At 43.2% G+C, this 20,000-nt stretch overlaps 1 protein-coding gene across 2 annotated transcripts in view; it reads right to left on the bottom strand.

Annotated features, from left to right (window-relative positions):
- TRERF1 (transcriptional regulating factor 1) overlaps positions 1–20,000 on the bottom strand; it is a 210,576-nt gene that overhangs the window by 189,634 nt on the left and 942 nt on the right. The gene's annotated exons all lie outside the window — the stretch shown is intronic.

Genomic DNA, 20,000 nt, shown 5'->3' with positions numbered 1-20,000 from the left:
CTGTGTCGAGACTCCTAACAGAGGCTCCACGGACCTTTTTTGATTTGCATACTTCCCAGGAAGTAATGCACCTAGGATTTCACTGTGTTGAGCACCCTCTTTGGCTGCCGGAAGTGTTTTCTCTGGCTGGTCACCCTGAGATCAGTGATTGTTTTGTCTTGTTGGTCTACTAGGCATTGCTCCCACCTGACCAGAATCCTACTCCACACTGATGAGGGGCAATACCCCGAAACAGTTGTCTGTTGATGAATACCTGGCCTTGGTATTTTCCTTGTCATTTGTTTAAAATCGTCAAAGAGTTCGATATTGACTAAAATGGGCCACTTAATATGGTGGTTATGGTGGTCTACTAAAAAGAGCCACTCTTTGACTAGGTCCTTCCCGGAGGGATATCTGGCTCTCTTCTGTGTCGAGACTCCTAACAGAGGCTCCAAGGTCCTTTTTTGATGTGCATACTTCCTAGGGAGCAATGCATCTAGGATTTCACTGTGTTGAGTGCCCTCGCTGGCTGCCGGCAGTGTTTTCTCTGGCTGGTCTCCCTGAGATCAGTGATTGTTTTGTCTTGCTGGTCTACTAGGCATTGTTCCCACCTGGCCAAAATCCTACTCAACACTGATGAGAGGCAACACCCCGAAACAGCTGTCTGTGGATGGATACCTGGCCTTGGTATTTTCCTTGTCATATGTTAACTCGTCAAAGAGTTCGATATTGACTAAATGGGCCACTTAATATGGTGGTTATGGTGGTCTCCTAAAAAGAGCCACTCCTTGGCTAGGTCCTTCTCGGAGGGATATCTGGCTATTTTCTGTGTCGAGACTCCTAACAGAGGCTCCACGGACCTTTTTTGATTTGCAAACAGATCTTTTTCACACATACAGTGAAAAATGAAATTACCGGCCACAAAAAGTTGCAAATTCTGGAGCTCGTCATGTCTGCACAAAAATTTGAGATTTTTCGCTCTTCTCTCGATATTTTTTCAAAAAGTGGTTAGAGAAATAGATGGCTTCTCACAGCAACAAAAAATTACACCGATTTGCTTTTTGGGTGTGGATCATGCCATGTTGTTCCCCTACCACCCATGTTGCCCCACGTAACTCCTTTTTGATGCTTCCCAGCTAAAATCGGCAAACACTGAGGCACACACTATCCGTATTGTGTATCATATCTTCGCACTGGAGCCCCTCCACAGCCCATGCAAATATCATTAGTGCTGCGTACTGTATCCTGGAGGAAATAAATAGAATTCTGGGAGAGAAAAAAGAAGGAAGAAATAGGGAGGATGGAGGAAGATTATTGGGAAAACAGTAGAATGTAAGTATTACAGGTTCTCCTTCTTCGTCACACACTGCACAGTTCTCCTCTTCTCAGAACGGCAGCTGATAGAGTAACATGTGAATATTTCTGTCCATCATCCTCCAATAGAAAATTATTGCAAAACAGTTTTTCATTTGGAGAAAACCAATCAAGAGGTCCCTCTATTCTGAAAATAGGAGAGCTGTGCAAGCGGTGAGGAAGGAGTAGAACCTGCAATTAGGGCTGAGCAGATCCGGACTGTAAAAGTCCGGATCCGCGCGGTTTCAAAGATGTCCAGGTGCCGGACCCAGGCGCGGGATTCTGGGTGCACAATCCGGATCCGGGACTGGTGAAATTAATTGAAAAATAAAGAAAACAAAAGTTAAGTGAGAGTTTCATACTTACGAGACTCTGTGTCATGACAGCAAACTGCTTCCAGGTTGAACATTCACTTCCTGTACTGTGCAGCTTTCCGTGCTTTCCCCGCCCACTGGCCGTCCTCTCGTCTGTGATTGTTTGCAGGCAGACGCGCCCCCAGCCTATGAAAGCGTCTGCCTGCAATCATTGCTTATCGCGGCTCAGTCATAGGCTACACTTACAGCTGGCAGTCATTCTCTATGGCCTCTAGCTGCGGGATGTAGCAGAGCTGGATGTGTCGTCGTGGGACCTCTTGTGGATTACGTCGGACCTGCAGGGTGTTAGGGATTAATAAAAGTGGTGAAGGAGGGTGTGTTTTTGTATTTTTTTTTCCAAATAAAGGATTTTTTCTCTGTGTTTGTGCTTATTTACTGTAATGTACAGGTTAATGATGGAGGTATCTCAAACGCCTGTGCCATCACTAACCTAGGGTTTAGTAGCAGCTGTGCGCTGTTATTAAGCCCTCACTACCCCGATTGCCACAGGTCCAGGGCATTTTGGGAAGAGCCGGTAAAGCACCAAGATTGTCACATCTAATAGATGCGGCAATATCGGGTGGCTGCGGGCTGAGAATACCAGCCCCCAGCCGGCTTTATCGTGGCTGGGGATTAAAATTAGGGGGGAACGCATGTCTTTTTTTTTAAAATTAATTATTTAAATAAAAAAAAAAAAAAAAGCCACATGTGGTTTCTCCTAGGCCGGAGTCACACATGCGAGGGATTCGCACGAGTCTGACATTGCATCACCGGCACAGACACACACTTCTGAGAGGAGCCTGCATGTGCTCTAGGTGCAAGCACGCTCATGTTCAGAGAGCGGCAGGCCGTGCCGGGCGATGTCATGCCAGACTTGTATGAGTCTGACAGCGCATCACCAGCACAGCCGCACACCCTGACAGGACCGTCCATGCGCTTCTGTCTACATGTACGCTCACCATACTGACCCGCAGACCCTTGCACTGCTTTCCCCGCCGACCGGCCGTCCTGGCGCCTGTGATTAGTTGCAGTCAGCTGACACGCTGCCACTCAGGGTGGGGTCGCGTCTAGCTGCAACCAATTACAGGCGCCGGTGGGCGGGCAAAACAGTGAATATTGAATTGTCACCTCCGGAGGGGAAAAGCGTGACCCGGAAGGAGTTTGCCTCCATGACGCAGCCTGGAAGAGTATACCTCACGCGCGCGCGCCTACCCCCATATCCCCTCCACAAACGTTTTAAATCTCCGGATTCTGGTCCCCATTGATTTATATGGGCACCAGATTCCGGAGCGTTTTTTTTTTTTAATTTAGCAGTGATCCGCCGTTTCCGTTTTTTTTCCAGTACACTCAGCTCTACCTGTAATATACTATGAAGTGCCACAAATCATGTCTACAGCACATTTGGTAACCATAAAGATAAAGTGGACAATCCCTTTAAAGGGAACCTGTCAGGTTCAATATGCACCCAGAAACACAAGCATTTCTGGCTAAATATTACTAATCCCTGCCTAACTGTCCCTGTATACACTAGCATAGATAGAGATCTTTAGAAAAAGTATTTCTAAAGATCCATAATAATATGCTAATGAGCGAGGGGACTAGTCCCATGGGCGTAGTTCCCCTGGCTAGTCGGCTCCATTAGCATGTTAGTATGCCCCTGTGGGTGTGCTATCATTCTAATGAATGTGCAACATTAGAGGATGATCTCACTCACCTCTCCGCTGCCAAAGCCATCCGACGCTGGATTTCGGCTCAGTGCACTTGACCCCAGACTTTTGGTCATGCTCACTACTTCAGTTTGAAGCCAGGACCCATAAACCCGACTTCATAGTGCGCATGACCCAAACTCCGGGGTCATGTGCACTTAGCCGAAATCGAGCATGGTAGTTCTATTAAATACTGCCCGATGAAAATTTTTCTTTTTGTTAATCTAGTTTGTAGATAAACAATGTATCGTTTTATTTTTATTTACGTGGTGATAAAAACACAAAAAAAAACAAAAACAAAACAGAAAATGGTAAAAAAAAAAAATAAAAAATTGCACTTTTGTCGCCATTTATCGAGACCCACAGCATTCTCATTTTTTGGGATCTGGGGCTGTGTGAGGGCTCAGTTTTTGTGTCCTGAACTGACGTTTTAAATTCTATAATTTTTGGGTAGATGTGATGTTTTGATCGCCTCTTATTGCATTTTGTTGCAATGTTGCGGCGACCAAAAAAACGTAATTCTGGGGTTCTGATTTTTTTTTCTAATTACGCCCTTTACCGATCAGATTTATTGTATATTTTGATAGATCGGGCATTTCTAAACTCGGTGATACCAAATACGTGTATTTTTTTTCAATTGTTTTATTGTCAATGGGGCAAAAAGGGGGTGATTTGAACTAATTTTTTTTTAATTTTTTCATATTGTTTATTTATTTATTTTTTTTTTACACTTTTTATCGTTTTTACAAGTCCCTTTAGGGGACTTGAAGAGCTACGATACTCCGATCACTTGTACTGGACAGAGTGGTGCTTTAACCTACGTCATGACAGTGACATGGGTCATCAGCTGACCCCCGACTGTCATGACCACCCTTTCGGCACCCCATGATCACATCATGGGGCGAGGAATTCCGGGCTCCATGCCGGCGCCTGCCAAATCCTGCTGTCAGAGATTAACTGGTTAACAGGAGCGAGTGGATCTCCGATCCACCTGTGCCTGTTAGCTGCACATGTCAACTGATTAGATCAGCTGACATATGCGGGGAAAGATGCAGGCTCACCACTTGAGCCCACATTAAAAAGGGATAGACACGAGCCTTGCACCTTTTTGGCACAAAAAAAGGCAACACCACCAAAAAAAATACAAAAAAACAAAAAAAAAAAAAATAGAAAAGTGACTTGAATTAATAAAAAAAGAAAAAACAAAAACAAAATGATGAAATAAGGACAATAATTTCACGACTGTCTTAAAAAACGTGACAATATGGGACAAGCACAATCGCAGGAGTGAACCAATGTAAACCATAAGAGCCAGTTAGACGGCTTTAGTCGCCAAGTTGATTTTTTAACAACCTAACAAAATAAACATCCTCGTACATCAAAGGAAAACTCAAAACAGTAAGTCATCAATTTCGAGGCAATTACAGTCAAGTTGTATTATACCTCACATATAAGTATCACGTAATGTACCGTAACACACTGAACTACCCACGGGCATAAACCTTTACTAATCGGCCTCATTCTCTGCATCTTTGATGGACGCCGAGACTGACCCAGATGTTATTTGATCCCTGACACTGTAATGCGTGGCATCTATGTGTACACTCATATTAACCCTATAATACCCCCAGGTTTTCATTTCCAAAAATGTATGTGGTCTATGGCAAGAAAACAATAATTCATGACTGAGAAATGTTTCCTTTTTTCATTTTTTTTTTTCCACCTCCAAAGCATTCAAAAGACATCACTTTTTTGGCAACACAAACCATATGAGGGCTTGTTACCGTGTTTTTCCAAAAAGAAGACACTGTCCTATACTTTTTTTTTTTACCCACATTAGGGCTTATTTTCAGGGTAGGTCTTATACTAGGAGAAACATGGTTGGTGGTAAGATTATCCCCCCAAAAAAGCAGAGCCACCTTACCAGGAGACTCATACTTACCAGACCCCCGATGTCTGCGCAAATAAACTAAAAGACTCCCCTTCTGCAGCTCCTGGGCTGCATTCTAGAAAGGTTCCTCTTGCTACTGGCCCCCCTTTCAGACCTAAATAAACACTTTATAAAATCTTACCTTTTGGTATGCTAATGAGGTTTTCTGGCCACGGGGGCGGGCTGTTTTTCGTCCGTTATTCCCCCTCCTGCCGCTGTCCCCCATTTTTCATTTACATACATGAGGCCGCTGGCCTCATGTAACGCAGTGCCCCTGAGTTCTCGCGCATGCCCAGTGGCACTCGCACGGGACTGAGCATTGGGCAAATTGCGAGTGCTGGTGAGGTTATTGCGCAGGCGCGAGATTATGGGTGGCGCTGGAATGTTATCACCAGTGTCATCCAAGTACCTGCCCATAATCTCGTGCCCGCGGTTAAAGGTAACGTGGATGATATGGCCAGTGCTAGCGCATAACGGTGGAGGCAGAGGGAAAAAGGCGGGCAAGAGATTATGGGCGGGTTCTTGGATGACACTGGTGATGACATTCCAGCGCCGCCCATAATCTCGCGTCTGCGCAATAACCTCACCAACGCTCACAATTTGCACAATGCTCAGTCCCGCGATAGTGCCACTGGGCATGCGCGAGAACTCAGGAGCACTGCGTTACATGAGGCCAGCGGCCTCATGTATGTAAATGAATAATGAGGGACGGCGAACAGCGGCAGGAGGGGGGAATAACGGACAAAAAACAGCCCGCCCCCGTGGCCAGAAAACCTCATTAGCATACCAAAAGGTAACATTTTATAAAGTGTTTATTTAGGTCTGAAATGGGGGCCAGTAGCAAGAGGAACCTTTCTAGAATGCAGCCCAGGAGCGTCTTTTAAGTTTATTTGCGGAAATTCTGGTAACAGGTTCCCTTTAAATAGGGATCCAAAAGAGTCGCCACTTTTTGGTGACCAGAGCCAAAAGGGTCAGGCTCAACAAAAAGAGCCGGACTACCCATCACTAGTGGAATGGTGACGAAGAAAGAAAAAGAAAGAAAAAGAAAGAAAAAAAAACAAAAAACAGGCAAGTGCATTGTTTTTATGGCGTTCATCAGTTCTCTCACAGTGATATAAAAAAAATTATACTTTTTTTATTTTTATATTTTAGTGGTTTAAAATAAAAGTATAAATAAACTTTGTAAAATACATTTTTGGTTTATGGTCGCCTTTTATTTGGGGGAGGGCAGCAGATGTTTTTATTGGCACTTATTACTTGATATTTGCAGCGATGAAAAAAAACATTTTGATAGATCTGACTTTTGCAAACACAGCAGTACCAATTATATTTAATTCATTTTTAAACTGGAAAAAGGGGGGGAAGGGTGTGCAAAAAAAAAAAAAAAAGAATTATAAAAAAAGTTTACAACTATTATTTTTTCACTTAACATGGACTTATTCACTGTACTACAGGTCATCGTATATAGTGACAATGATGAGTTGCAATGGGCTTTATAGGATACCATTGATGCCCTATCAGATGAAAGGGAATGGGGGCGATGATGGGCACCCAAAACAGCAGGCTCCTTAAAGGCCCCGTCACATGCTACGATATATCTAACGATATGTCGTCGTGGTCACGGAGTTTGTGACGCACATCCGGCATCGTTAGAGAGGTCGTACCGTGTGACAGCTACGAACGACTATGAATGAGCAGAAATACTCACCTTATCGTTGCTCGTTGACACGTCGTTCATTTTCATAAAGTCGTTCCTCCTTCTGTGCACCGGTTGTTCGTCGTTCCTGAGGCAGCAAACATCGCTCCGTGTGACACCCCGGGAACGATGAACACAGCTTACCTGCGTCCTGCGGCTCCCGCCGGTAATGCAGAAGGAAGGAGGTGGGCGGGATGTTACGTCCCGCTCATCTCCGCCCCTCCACTTCTATTGGGCGGCCGCTGTGTGACGTCGCTGAGACACCGAACGTCCCTCCCCCTTCAGGAAGAGGATGTTCGCCGCCCACAGCGAGGTCGTTAGGGAGGTAAGTACGTGTGACAGGAGTAAAGGTACCGTCACACTAAGCAACTTACCAGCGATCCCAACAACGATAGGGATCGCTGGTAAGTTGCTAGGAGGTTGCTGGTGAGCTGTCACACTGCGACGCTCCAGCGATCCCACCAGCAACCTGACCTGGCAGGGATCGCTGGAGCGTGGCTACACGAGTTGCTGGTGAGCTCACCAGCAACCAGTGACCAGCCCCCAGCTCCTTGCTCTCCTAGCTACAGCACACATCGGGTTAATTACCTGATGTGTGCTGCAGCTAAATGTGCACAGAGCAGGGAGCAGCGCACACTGAGCGCTGGCTCCCTGCTCTCCTACTTACAGCACACATCAGGTTAATTAACCCGATGTGTCCTGCAGCTACATGTGCACAGAGCAGGAGCCGGCAGCACAGGCAGTGAGAGCGGGGGAGGCTGGTATCAAAGGTAAATATCGGGTAACCAAGGACAGGGCTTCTTGGTTACCCGATGTTTACATTGGTTACCAGCCTCTGCAGAAGCCGGCTCCTGCTGCCTGCACATTTAGTTGTTGCTGTCTCGCTGTCACACACAGCGATCTGTGCTTCACAGCAGGACAGCAACAACTAAAAAATGGCCCAGGACATTCAGCAACAACCAACGACCTCACAGCAGGGGCCAGGTTGTTGCTGGATGTCACACACAGCAACATCGCTAGCAACGTCACAAAAGTTGTTCGTTAGCAGCGATGTTGCTAGCGATGTTGCTTAGTGTGACGGGGCCTTAAACGTCTTTGTGCGCCACGGGCAACAAATTGCCTGTGACGCACAAACGACGGGGGCGGGTGCGATCGCTTATGTGATCGCACGATATATCGTCACGTGTGAGGTCGCCCTAAGATTGACAGCTGCATTTAAGGATTTAAACAGCAGTGGATGCTGTATAACACAGGAACCAACATTGGCCAGGAAAGGGCAAAAGAGGTTGTTCCATCACAAAAGCAATGGCATGTCGCTTGAAAGGTGTCATCCGTTCCGTGGCTCTGAAAGTGGTTGACTACCATAGACAGGCTGAGAGCAAGCTACTTTGTTTCCCAGATCCCAAGCCTTCTGCATTCAACCCCTTGTGACTGGGTCCTTCTCCCATATCACACACTCAACAGAGCGAGAGATGATTTAACAATCCAAAGCATATTTATTCCATGCAATACAGAATGACCATCAACTAATCCTCCACACAGAGGGTAAAATATTCCAGTGTCCTGGGGATGAGTCACAATCATCCAGCAGTCCTTTTCCAGGGAAATCGGGATTTCTCACAGTCTCTCTGGGATGTCAACTTCCCCCTCAGAGGATCAATCTTGCTTCTTCTCTTGTCATTCTCAGCCTGACTGACCAATTCTTCAGGTAAGCAGAGAATTTAGGTGGATCCTAAGGGGTACTTCACACACAGCGAGATCGCTACTGAGATCGCTACTGAGATCGCTGCTGAGTCACGTTTTTTGTGACCTCATTAGCGATCTCGCTGTGTGTGACACTGAGCAGCGATCTGGCCCCTGCTGTGAGATCGCTGCTCGTTACACACAGTGCTGGTTCGTTTTTTTATTGTTGCTCTCCCGCTGATAAGCACACATCGCTGTGTGTGACAGCGAGAGAGCAACAATCCTGAATGTGAAGGGAGCAGGAGCCGGCGTCTGACAGCCTGCGGTAAGCTGTAACCAAGGTAAACATCGGGTAACCAAGGTGGTTACCCGATATTTACCTTCGTTACCAGCCTCCGTAGCTCTCACGCTGCCAGTGCCGGCTCCAGCTCCCTGCACACGCTAAGTTAAGCGGTGTGAGCTGGTAACTAAGGTAAACATCGGGTAACCATACCCGATGTTTACCTTAGTTACCAGTGTCCGCAGCTTCCAGACGCCGCCTCCGTGCAAGCGCAGCGTCGCTTGCACGTCGCTGCTGGCTGGGGGCTGGTCACTGGTGAGATCTGCCTGTTTGACAGCTCACCAGCGACCATGTAGCGATGCAGCAGCGATCCTGACCAGGTCAGATTGCTGGTCGGATCGCTGCTGCATCGCTAAAGTGTGAAGGTACCCTAAGCCCCCTCCCCCAGACTTAGGAACAAAAGCCCAGGGGAGAGATTAAACCTGCAAACAGGACAATGTACGCACAAGGAATACAGAATGGACAGGGAACCACGCCTAAAATATGAACTTTAACAACATAATACACAACCCCCAATATCCCACCATCACAACCTCTCCCTCCTTAATAAGTAAGTGTACCATGAGGTCTACACAGACCTCTGGCCACCTCACTTCGGTCCATGTTGCTCAGCTGTAGATAGTCCCTTGCACAGCGGTAGGGTTGGAAGGACAAGCTTCCCTTTGTGTACTCCTTCACTCAAACTGTGTTTCCTGCACCCACAAATCGACATTGTAGATCTCCCACATCATTTCCTAGGAGAATATCTGCAGGCAGGCCGCTCATCACCCAAACCAAACATTGCTTGACCCCAAAGCCAAAGTCCAGATCTACAGTCGCCTTTGGGATATTCCTCCTTTGTTCTCCAGCCAATTCAATAACAATCCCTGGCCCATGATGTATTGCCTCTGGCCGAACCACCCGGGGATCAGCTATTGTGAGAAATGCCCCGGAGTCACAAAATCCAATGACTCTCTGTCCATTCAGCACAACCTCCTTTAAGTGCTTACTTTGATGGTAAGAGGAACTCAGGACTGTGGCTTACACCCCATAAACCCCTAGTGGTCGACCACGAGTGTCTGAGTCATTAGGCAAGTCAATTTGAAGGGGTGAGAACAATTCCCCCCTTGTAGAGAATGAACAGGTCGATTTGGTGCAAGGTAATTCCTCAATCGACCAGCAGGTCAAGTGGTTTGCAAATGCCCAGGCTGCCCACATCGATAACATCTCCTCTGCGTCATACTACTTCCAATGTGCATTCTGGAGAAGGCAGTAGGAGAACCTGGTGACAAAAGCCGGAGGCCATACACTCTAACAGGGGCATCTATGGTGCAGGGGTCAGTGGTACACTCCGGTGGAGGTGGTTGTCCTTCTTCCTCAGGCGGGGTGGACTGCACAAGATGCACCGGACGAGGTGGAGGTGCGTGGCAGTCTCTCCGATTCCTTGCGGGACAACTGGATTGCAGGTGCCCAAGTTGCCCGCACCCATAACATCTCCTCTCTGTAATTCCCCCAGGGCGTGGTTGGAACTGTTGGGGGGCAGAATTGTGAGATGTTGAGGTCCTCGGCTCGCAGCTGGGTGGAGGAGCAGATATAACTGGAGAGGGCCGGGGAGCAGGAGCAGGCTGTGGCTTATTGTCCAGAAGCTCCCTCCATCTCGGTCGGATAATAAAGCGGACTTTACATGAGACGATAGATTGTGAGATATTTCGTTGAGGTCACGGTTTTCGTGACGCACATCCGGCATACCGCACGACGTGGTTTTGTGTGACACCTCCTAGTGACGCAGTATCGCTCACAAATCGTGAGTCGTGTACTCGTCGCTAGGTTTCATAAAATTGTTTAAGTAAAATGGCGGCGGTAGTTCATCGTTTCCGTGGCATCACACGTTGCTCCGTGTGACACCACGGGAACGATGAACAACAGCTTTACCTGCCTCCCGCGGCACCCGCCGGCTTAATGGAAGGAAGGAGGTGGGCGGGATGTTTACATCCCGCTCATCTCCGCCCCTCCGCTTCTATTGGCCGCCTGCCGTATGACGTCACTGTGACGCCGAACGTCCCATCCACTCCAGGAAGTGGACGTTCGTCGCCCACAGCGAGGTCGTCCGGAAGGTAAGTACGTGTGACGGCGGTTAAACGAGTTTGTGTGCCATCGGCAACTAATTGCCCGTGACGCAAAAACGACGGGGGCGGGTACGATCGATTGTGCGATTGCACAATCTATTGTCTCGTGTAAAGCAGGCTTAAGGGCCTCATCAGCCAGGGCTGCAGCTCAATCCAAGGTGCACGGCGTGCGCTCTCTATCCCATTCCCGTATTTGTGAGGGACACATGGAAAGAAATTGTTCTACAAGAAATACCTGTATAACGTCTTCCACAGTGAAAGCGTCTTCCGCTTCCAGCCATCTCCGACATGCCTGGGACATCTTATTGGCATACAACCTAAATGATCCCCCTGTAGTGCATGGGAAGTCTCGGAACTGTGCCCTATGTGAGTATGGGGTGATGGCATGGTAATCCAGGATCGTCCGCTTTACAATGTTGCGCAAGCTACTTTGTTTCCCAGATCCAAGCCTTCTGCATTCAACCCCTTGTGACTGGGTCCTTCTCCCATATCACACACTCAACAGAGCGAGAGATGATTTAACAATCCAAAGCATATTCCATGCAATACAGAATGACCATGAAGTAATCCTCCACACAGAGGGTAAAATATTCCAGTAATGGCATAAATGACCCGGAGATGAGTCACAATCCTCCAGCAGTCCTTTTCCAGGGAAATCAGGGTTTCTCACAGTCTCTCTGGGGTGTCAACTTCCCCCTCAGAGGATCAATCTTGCTTCTTCTCTTGTCGTTCCCAGCCTTACTGACCAATTCTTCAGGTAAGCAGAGAGTTTAGGTGGATCCCAAGCCCCCTCCCCCAGACTTGGGAACAAAAGCCCGGCAGAGGAGGGATTAGACCTGCAAATAGGACAATGTACACACAAGGAATACAGAATGGACAGTTAACCACGCCTAAAATATGATCTACACAACATGATACACAACCCCCCATATCTCACCATCACACCCCTGTACAAGGATCTGTACTCACACAGGGACCCCAGGATTTTGGCCATGGAGTCAGCTGGGGGCCGATGGTACAGACTGTTGGGAATGGGCAGGTAACTGGGTCAGAACCAGGAGGGCAGTCAAGGTACAAAATCTCAAGGTAGAAGAATGGATGGGGTCAGACAACATGAATACAACAAATCAAGCAGGAGCCGCTCGCACAGGACTGCACCACATTACAACTAACTATATCTGGCAGTTCCAGCACCAGTCAATACCGTGACTGTACAGATACCGGTCCTGCGTTCATCGGTGCCGCCAGCCAAATGAATATGGCGACACCTGGTGACGGAAGCGGATGTCGCAGAAGCTGTCCCTGGAGTAGATGTGACCATATCACATTCTGTTTGGTGGTAGCCAAAATGTAGCTACATCAGTATAAATGCATCAAGTGGGAATTTTCCGGATGGAAAACAGACAAGTTAATGAGATGCTAAGAATCCAATTTTTTATGTTGCACAATTGGTCCACAAATAAATTGACCGGCAGTGCAGGTCAACTCATTATGGACATCAACATTTAGAACATACTGGGTTAAAATTCTCAGCAAAATGTACACAATGCATGAGACTTAAGGCCACTTTACAGACAGCGACATTGCTAGCGATGTCGCTGGTGAAAGCACCCAACCCCGTTGGTTGTGTGCCCGTGGCGCACATCTCTAGGACCCGTCACACTACTTATCTGCCTAGCGACGTCGCTGTGGCCGGCGAACGGCCTCCTTTCTAAGGGGGTGGTTCGTGCGGGTCACAGCGACGTCACATGGCAGCCGTCCAATAGAAGCGGAGGGGCGGCGAGCAACCGAAAGAAAGTGACGCCCACCTAGTTGCCGGAGGACGCAGGTACGGTGTTGTTCCTCGTTCCTAGGGGTGTCACACGAAGCGACGTGTGCTGCCTCAGGAACAACGGACAACCTGCATCCTGCACCAGCAATGATATTTGGGATTAAAACGACGTATCAACGATCAGGTGAGTAATTTCGATCGTTAGCGGTCGTTCGTGCGTTTCACACGCAACAATGTTGCTAATGAGGCTGGATGTGCGTCACGAATTTCGTGACCCCAACAACATCTCGTTAGCGATGTCGTTGCGTGTAAAGCCCCCTTTAGGGTAGAGTAGATTTTCTCATCCAAGAGAATTGGGTTGATTATGCTAAGTGCACTTCCGTGACACCTCCCGCCACACTCCTCTCCCGGCACACCCTTTTGGATCAAAATAGGACATGTCGCTGCGATTTTTCATTGCAGACCTCTCAGTCTGCAAAGAAAAAAAAAAAAAAATCACAAACATGTGCATCGCCCTATAGACTATCACAGGTATAAGTGCTATCCATGAAAAGTAAGGAAAGCATTGATGTACAAAATTCACAAGTGTGAATGAGGCCTAACTGGATTTCAACCTTTCCAGGGCAGAAGTTTAAATTAGCAGCAAATCATGTGCAAATTCATGGCCATGATATCATTCTCATGCTGTGCATTTACAAGCTGCAGGGTCGATCAGTTCACACTGCAGATTTTACAATATATATATATTATTATATATATATATATATATATATATATATGAATGAGAGAGAGAGAGAGAGAGAGAGAGAGAGAGAGAGAGAGAGAGAGAGAGAGAGAGAGAGAGAGAGAGAGAGAGAGAGAGAGAGAGAGAGAGAGAGAGAGAGAGAGAGAGAGAGAGAGAGAGAAATATATATTTTGTGTTTCTAGATTTGCATTACACACACACACTAATATATGTTATATATATATATATATATATATATATATAAAATGTGTGTGTGTGTGTGTGTGTGTATGTATATATATATGTATATATTGTATATATATTAAAAATAAATATATTTTTTATTTTGTTTATATCTATTTGTATATATATATATACAAATATACACACATAATTTAATGTGTGTGTATATACATATATCTAACACATATACGGTATATGTAACTTAATGTGTATGCATGTATAACACACACTATATACATATACTGTATCTATCTGTATATATATATAAATTTATTCATATATAAAATTTTGAGTCAAATCCAAATCTAGAAACACAAGAAATACTATAAATTACACACATAAATATATGATACACAGACACACTGTGGTAATTTAGAGTCAAATCCAAATCTAGAAAAAGTAGAATTAAATAACAATAAACAAAATAAAAAAATATATTTATTTTTATTATATATACAATATATACACACACTTTTTAAATTTTTTATTTTTCGAAGGGTGTAGCTTGTTTTTATGCTATTGAATGGTGCCAGAATTAATGTCATATATATGTCTGAAAAATTCTGCATAAGAATTTGAAGAGATGCAGTGGTATAGGGAGGCCATAGACGGTTGTCATATTGCAGCTTGAATGGAGCCATAATGGAGCCACAATGTATAAACCATTAGATAAATCTTTATCGCACTCATCTACCACTGGCCACATCATCAAAAAGTCAAGTAAGGTGAAAACAGTCTTAAAAAAAATAAATTAAAAAATATGACACAAATCTACAGAAAAAACACCGGCACGCAGGCGCACATACTGACCGGACTGGTTAGTTTGTGGTCATTAATGTGAAACTGATAGGAAACAATGAGTAATTATCTGAATTTTAACTATAAAAAAAAAACCAAAAAAAAAAAAACAAACAAACTTACTTGACTTTCCCAATCTGCCTAGAATATTTAAAAAGAAAAAAAAAAAAAAAAAAAGTTAGCACGCCTATATGAAAGCTTTGGTGGAAAGTTACTGAAAATTTGTGATTAAGTTATTTCAGAACTATGTGTTACAGGCGGAATAGAACATGAACTCAATACGTAAAAAAGCAGAAATTGCAATAAAAAGAAATTTATAAAAAACAAAACAAAACTGAAGAATGGAAGAATGGAAGTTTTACAACTAAACTTGTGAAATATAATCTCAGCAAACACTAAAAGGTTATAAAAAGTGATGTACTAAGTGCCGAATTGTGCCAACCCCATGACATGCCACATGGTGCTTCCTTATGGTGCCGTGCCAAGGCGTTATCTCCATAATTAGGAAATCAGATGCATATTAGGCTCAATGGGTGGCGTCTATACAGCTCTGTACAACTCATGTCATAGTCGTATGAATGGCCCTAGGACATGAGGCTCTCTACATATCATATCTGTGATCTGGTATATATTGATATACGGTACATTTAAAAAGCCAAAACTGTCCTATTTATCCTTATTAGCAATACAGATTATTATATATATATATATATATATATATATATATATATATATATATATATATATATATATATATATATATATCCACAAAGTAGGATGACTACAAACTTTCTCATGGTGCAAGACAGCGCCAACCCACTGGTTCCAGAAGACGTGAAAACAGGCACGGACAGACGAGGCCCCTGTGCAAGCACAATATATGGGTCCTCTGGAGTCCAAAACCTCATTGGAATACTCAATGCCACTTGTTTTGGAGATGGTAGTGCCCTCCTCACCTCCTGGGCCCCAAAACATCATTGGTATGTCCACTCCTGCCTTTGACGAAGGTGTCCACCAGCAATTAAGCTACATTTTCACTTTGGCAGCATTGGCTCTTATAGGCTAGCCTTCACTCCCAGGGAACAAAGAAGAGTTGGAAAATAGTGATGAGCAGGCACTACCATGCTTGTACTCGTAACTAGTGATGAGCGGGCACTACCATGCTCGGGTGCTCTGTACTCGTAACTAGTGATGAGCGAGCACCTGAGCATGGTAGTGCTTGCTCATCACTAGTTATGAGTCTAGAGCACCCGAGCATGATAGTGCCTGCTCATCACTACACTATGTTCAGAATTATTAGGCAAATGAGTATTTTTTTCACATGATACTTTTTATACATGTTGTCCTACTCCAAGCTGTATAGGCTGAGAGCCAACTACCAATTAAGTAAATCAGGTGATGTGTAATGAGGAGGGGTGCGGTGTAATGACACAACACCCTATATAAGGGGTACTTAATTATTAGGCAACTTCCTTTCCTTTGGCAATATGGGTCAGAAGACAGATTTGACAGGCTCTGAAAAGTCGAAAATTGTGAGGTGTCTTGCAGAGGGATGCAGCAGCTTGAAATTGCCAAACTTTTGAAGCGTGATCACCGAACAATCAAGCGTTTCATGGCAAATAGCCAACAGGGTCGCAAGAAGCGTGTTGGGCAAAAAGGTGCAAAATAACTGCCCATGAATTGAGGAAAATCAAGTGTGAAGCTGCCAAGATGCCATTTGCCACCAGTTTGGCCATATTTCAGAGCTGCAACGTTACTGGAGTATCAAAAAGCACAAGGTGCGCCATACTCAGGGACATGGCCAAGGTAAGGAAGGCTGAAAAACCACCACCTCTGAACAAGAAACATAAGATAAAACATCAAGACTGGGCCAAGGAATATCTTAAGAATGATTATTCAAAGGTTTTCTGGACTGATGAAATGAGTGACTCTTGATGGCCAGATGGATGGGCCAGAGGCTGGATCAGTAAGGGCCAGAGAGCTCCACTCCGACCCAGATGCCAGCAAGGTGGAGGTGGGGTACTGGTATGGGCTGGTATCATCAAAGATCAACTTGTGGGACCTTTTCGAGTTGAGGATGGAGTGAAGCTCAATTCCCAGACCTACTGCCAGTTTCTGGAAGACAACTTCTTCAAGCAGTGGTACAGGGAGAAGTCGGTATCGTTCAAGAAAAACATGATTTTCATGCAGGACAATGCTCCATCACAGGCATCCAACTATTCCACAACGTGACTGGCCAGTAAAGGTCTAAAAGATTAAAAAATGATATGGCCCCCTTGTTCACCTGATCTGAACCCCATAGAGAACCTGTAGTCCCTCATAAAATGTGAGATCTATAGGGAGGGAAAACAGTACACCTCTCGGAACAGTGTCTGGAGGCTGTGGTGGCTGCTGCACGCAATGTTGATCGTAAACAGATCAAGCAACTGACACAATCTATGGATGGTTGGCTGCTGAGTGTCCTCATAAAGAAAGGTGGCTATATTGGTGACTAATTTTTTGGGTTTTGTTTTTGCATGTCAGAAATGTTTATTTCTAAATTTTGTGCAGTTATATTGGTTTACCTGGTGAAAATAAACAAGTGAGATGGGAATATATTTGGTTTTTATTAAGTTACCTAATAATTCTGCACAGTAATAGTTACCTGCACAACAGATATCCTCCTAAGATGGCCAAATCTAAAAAAGAAACCCACTCCAACTTCCAAAACTATTAGGCTGATATTTATGAGTATTTTGGGTTGATTGAGAACATAATTGTTGATCAATAATAAAAAAAAAAAAATCCTCTAAAATAAAACTTGCCTAATAATACTGCACATAGTGTAGTTATGAGTACCGAGCACCCGACTATGGTGCTTGCTCATCACTAGTGGACACCCATAACGCTATTACAGTATCCCCAATTATCATTTCATGTGCTGCTTTGGGCAAGTCCAAACCTACAGCAGAGGGAACAGCCACAAGACCTGCCGCTTTGGAGATGATCTGTATAATTGTCTAGCCCTCACAATTTGGCCCTCAGATGCTTATGCATGCTCAATTTTCCTGATTCCAACCACGTTGACTAAGAAGCCGGTTACAACATATCTCATCCTTGACAGGCGCCAACATCACAAGATAAAAAATAAAACAAAAACTACTAATGAATAAGACTGATTAGTGTGAAGGCCAATTGAAACAAACATATATTGTATCTAATATACATGTGTATTATATACAAAAATGGAAAATAAAGGCAGCACTCCCGCTTTTTAATGAGAAAAGGCTTTAATGAGCCTGTGGCGAAGTTTTAGTTCCAGATGAAATTTTTTCAAGCCATGTGGAAGGTTGCGGTAAGGCCTGACACACAGTGCCTGCAATAGTGCTGCTGTTTTATGACTATATTTTCAGATTATGATTAATATATATATTTATATATATATATATTATATATATATATAAATATATATAAAAAAAATCACACACACACATACATAGAAAATTGTTTTGATATATACATTGTTTTAATGACCTACTATAATGGATGTTTGCCGCTGTATGCCCATAGACGGAGCATATATATACACACTTCGTCTAAGAGTGTATAGCGGCAATCATCCATGACAATATCTAGTTTTTGGTTTTCCAGAAAATTAAAAATAAATTGTACATATTATCACAATTCCCTTTTCAAACATTTCTGCTTAAGTTGAAAAGTCTCAACAGCGTTGCCACTAGTTAGGATTTGCTGCATTGCCATTTTTACAGAAATAATGTAAAAATTATATATCTCTATCTATATGTGTGTGTGTGTGTGTGTGTGTTAGATATATATATATATATATATATATATATATATATATATTTCACCCATATAGTGTAATTAATTCCATAGTGCTTCACATACATCAACACATAGTATACATATGTTATATGTTATATATATATATATATATATATATATATATATATATATAACATATAACATATGTATACTATATATATATATATATATATATATATATATATATATATATAACATATAACATATGTATACTATGTGTTGATGTATGTAAAGCACTAGCACTATGGAACACTATATGGGTGAAAATATATATATATATATATAAAAAAAAAACCACATGCATACTATATGTTGATGTGTGTGTGTGTATATATGTGTGTATATATATATATATATATATATATATATATATATATATATATATATATATATATATACACACACACACACACACAACATATAGTATACATGTGGTTTTTTTATATATATATATATATATATATATATATATATATATATATATATATATATATATATATATATATATATATATATCTTTGCAATAAGAGCAAATACTCAGTGCACACATCTGGTTCTGTCCTTTCACCACACTCTGACCCGCTCTGGAGGTAACTTTCTGTACATATGTACTGTATACAATATACTGGCACGGTGGCTCAGTGGTTAGCACTGTAGTCTTGCAGCGCTGGGGTCCTGGGTTTGAATCCCACCAAGAACACCATCTGCAAGGAGTTTGTATGTTCTCCCCGTGTTTGTGTGGGTTTCCTCCGGTTCTCCGGTTTCCTCCCACACTCCAAAGACATTACTGATAGGGACTTTCGATTGTGAGCCCCAATGGGGAAAGTGTTCCTGATGAATGTAAAGTGCTGCAAAATGTTAGCGCTATATAAAAATAAAGATTTTGTTTTTATTTTTTACCATTGTATATTACAGTATATACTATATAGCATGTCTATCAATTTCCATTTGTGCATACAGTATTGTACTTTCTTTCTGCTAACCAGTGCCGCACATTGCTTATACTGTTATACTGTACCTTCCGCACACCAACAATCTTATTGTAAGCTAACGTGCAGTTTAATTTGTTTTATATGCTTTTACTGTACAGTATTTTGTATTAGTGTACTGTAATAATTTTATATGAATACAGGACATTATTTTGTATTACTGTAATAAGTTTGTATAAATACAGTAAATATTACTGGGTTGTGGAACAAATTGTCCGCGTTTGTCATTTCCTATGGGAAAATTCACTTTGATATAAGAGTAACTTGGTTTAAGAGCCCACTTCAGGAACAAATTATGCTCGCAATCCAAGGTTCTACTATATATATATATATATATATATATATATATATATATATATATATATATATATATATATATATATATATAATGCATGTATTATATTTTATTATTTATTTGCCCATATAGTGTAATAAATTCCATAGTGCTTTACATACATCATATTTTATATATGTGTGCATATACATGTGTTTTTATTTATATATA

The sequence above is a fragment of the Anomaloglossus baeobatrachus genome, chromosome 3 (genome assembly GCF_048569485.1).
Source record: "Anomaloglossus baeobatrachus isolate aAnoBae1 chromosome 3, aAnoBae1.hap1, whole genome shotgun sequence".
In the NCBI taxonomy this organism is placed as follows: domain Eukaryota; kingdom Metazoa; phylum Chordata; class Amphibia; order Anura; family Aromobatidae; genus Anomaloglossus; species Anomaloglossus baeobatrachus.
Note: the sequence above shows the minus strand (reverse complement) of the source record. Positions and strands in the feature narration are given on the sequence as shown.